We start from the raw sequence: 3,363 nt of genomic DNA on the forward strand, positions 1-3,363 counted from the left end.
TATATAGCCTGGGCTCAAGTGGCTATAATTTAGATCTTGCTAAACTTATTTGGGCATTTCTGCTAAGTTTATTTCTGCATTTCTTTCTAAAATTGCCATTAGTATTAGGAGGAAATAGTTGATGTACAGAAAATATATATGTTCTATATATAAGTTAAGATATATAATTAAAGAATACCCATGAACCACCATCCTGTCAAGTATCAGAACATGTCTAGTACAGCTGCAGCCACCTGGGTGAGACTTCCCTAAAATCCCTAGTGACCCCACACATCCCATCAGTGGTCACCATCTAGAAGCTTCTGATCAGTATTTCCTTCAAATTTTCCTGTAAGAAAACAAGCTATTATTTTGAACTTTACACTAATCCTTTCTTAAGCTCTGTTGAAGGTATGATTGGTGTGTTAAGAAACACACAGGTTTAATGTATACATCTTGATGAGTTAGGACCTACACATGCACCTCGTGACACTATGGCCACAACCTTTACAGGAAATGTGCCCACATATTTCCTTGCATTCTTTTTTACTTTTTTGGTGGTACTGGGGATTGAACCCAGGGCCTCACGCTTGCTAAGCAGGTGCTCTACCACTTGAGCCAGGCCCTCATCCTTCTTTTATTTCCTTCCTGTGGTAAGAACACTTAATACAAGCTCTGCCCTCTCACCATACCTTAAAGTGCCCTATCACTGACTAGGGACACTTTTATAAATAGCAGATCTCTAAACTCTTTTTACCTCACACAGTGAGCAACAGTTCCTCACTTTGCCATCCCCTGCTAACCACCGCTCTACTCTCTGCTTTTATGACTTTACTCTTTACTTTACTCTTAATTTTATTTATTTATTTATTTGCAGTGCTGGGGGTTGAACTGAGGGCCTTGCTCGTGTGAGGCAAGTGCTCTACTACTGAGCTCCCTCCCCAGCCAACTCTGTTTCCTCATAGCAATGGCATCATGAAGTACTGTCTTTCTGTACCTAGTTTATTTCATTTAACATGTTTTCCATCACTTCTTGGCCTTTCAGCCAAGATCAAGTGTAGTAGTATCTGTTCTTACCAGTTTAACATCTGATACATTCTCTAGCCGAGAACAAAATATTAGATGGATTTTTGGAACTAGGATATGGAATAGGAGGTTGCTCCATCCATTCCACATATCGACCTGGTATTTTGGTACTTCTAGGAACAGTGCACTAAAAAAAAAAAAATGTTTTCCAGGTGTATCCATGGTGTCACAAATGATAAGATTTCCTTTTATAAGGCTGAGTAATGTTCCATTGTGTATGGTTTGCTTTCATTATCCATTAATTCCATGTGACTTTATTTCACTCAAGTTCAATTCTATATTGTATTCCATTGTGTGACTAGACTATAATTACTAGTTACTTATTCTTTTTTCTTTTTGGTGGTGGTACTAGGGCTTGAACTCAGGGCCTCACACTCACTGAGCAGACACTATACCACTTGAGTGACTCCTCCAGTCCTTTCTTGCGTTGGGCATGTATTTTGAGATAGGGTCTTGCATTTTTTTTTTTTTTTTTTTTTTTTTTTGCTTGAGCTAGCCCTGAAATGGCGATCCTTCTGATCTCTGCCTCCCGAGTAGCCACTGGTGCCCAGCAATAGACATTATTCTTATTTCTAGCTTCTACAATGTGATTCACATTCTTGTGTGTATCTCCTGCTGCATCCAGGGTATATATGAGGAAGTTCATTGCTGAGTTGCCAGGTTTGTGAATGTTGAGAGGCTAGAGTGTATTCTTGGCTGGCTGTGACCTGGCCCAACGTGGTCTCGAGTCCTGTTCCACAGTTCTGGCCACATGCCCCCTCTGTGCGCCATTCCCAATGCCCAGACTCACCTGTCCTTCCTGTCTCTAGTGCTTTGCCTATGCTGGCCCTGCCCTGCTTCCTTCTCCTCTTCTTTCTATGTGTGGCTCAAAGCCCACCTCCCTGCTGGACAGCCAGTCTCTTTTGAACCTCCACACACTGCGTGCGGGCTTGAAAAGGAAAATCCAGTGCTGAGCCCCAACCCTATCTTCTCCTGGCATTGTGATTTTAGAGAGTTTTTCACCTCTCTGAACCATGGGTCTACATCCCTAAAACCGAGGGAAAATGCTCCAACATATTGAATGTTTACTGAGGCCAGGTTACCTCTTTTGCAAGCATTCCTCAATTAATAAAATGCAATATCACACTGTGGTTGGGATCATATGCTCTGGTATGAGATCATCCTGGATTGAGGATTAAATAAGTCAATGTGTTTAAAGGACTTAGCACAATGTCTGCCCATAGAAAATGTGCAGTGATTTCCAGCTGCTAAAATACTTACACCCTTATACAAGAGTCACCGCTTTCATCTCCAACTTACAAATAAAGAAACTGAGGCACAGGGCAATTACATGGTTTGCCTAGGGTAAATGGGCAAGCTGGGATTTGAACCTAGGTGTGTGACAGGCTCAAAGCCCTGCCTATTTCCATTAACCGCAGCTTGAAGATGAGAGGCCAAGAAGAAAGTGCTACAATCAGAAAGCATGCTCTCTTTTTCTGTCGGCTGGATAATTGGCTAAGTCATCTTGATTTGTGCCTGGGTCTGTATTCTATCTCTTTGAAAATAAAAACTCTCAGATGGAAAAGCATCTGGTATGGTTGGAGGTAAGGAGCAAAGGAAGTATTTAAATGATCACCTATAATCCCAGCTTCTCAGGAGCAGAGGCAGAAGGATTGTAAGTTCAGGGCCAGCCTGGGCAAAATTAGCAAGATCCTATCTCAAAACAAACAACAAAAAAAACAGCAAAATGGGCTGGGCGTGGTAGTTAACAACGGTAATCTGAGCTACTCTGAAAGTAGATACACGGAGGATCCAGGTTCAAGGCCAGCCTGGGCAAAACAAGACCCTACCTCAACAAACAAACTGGACATCATGGCAAATGCCCATAGTGCCAGCTATGTGGAGGCATATGTAGGATTGCGATCTGAGACTGATCCAGGAAAAAAGCTCGAGACCCTTCCAAAGTAACCTGAAGTGGTACAACACCTGCCTAGCAAGCACAAGGCCCTGGATTCAACCCCCCGTACTCCATGTATACATACATCAAAGCAAAGGGCTGTTGGGTATGACTCAAGTGACAGAGAACTTGCTTAGCAAGCGAGACGCTCTGGATTCAATCCCCAGTACTGGGGAAAAAAAATTCATTTAGGGGAACTCTTACAACAGGTCTTGCTTGTCTTTTTCTTGCCTAAAAAGCAAGCTCATGAAGTAATAAGCCAACACCATCAACACATTTTCCAGTTCACTGCCAACTGTGGTGAATCTTCTTGACATGAGGTGTGAGTGAAGACCATCTCTACAGTGATCAGATCAGGGTTT

General features: G+C 42.4%; 1 non-coding gene across 1 annotated transcript; it reads left to right on the forward strand.

Annotated features, from left to right (window-relative positions):
- The first annotated feature begins 1,004 nt into the window (after nt 1-1,004).
- Nucleotides 1,005-1,198, forward strand: LOC141415862 (U2 spliceosomal RNA). Its single transcript, XR_012440816.1, has one exon. It is a non-coding gene; the product is annotated as a U2 spliceosomal RNA (small nuclear RNA).
- Nucleotides 1,199-3,363: the final 2,165 nt, after the last annotated feature.

Source organism: Castor canadensis, chromosome 13 (genome assembly GCF_047511655.1).
Source record: "Castor canadensis chromosome 13, mCasCan1.hap1v2, whole genome shotgun sequence".
In the NCBI taxonomy this organism is placed as follows: Eukaryota; Metazoa; Chordata; class Mammalia; order Rodentia; family Castoridae; genus Castor; species Castor canadensis.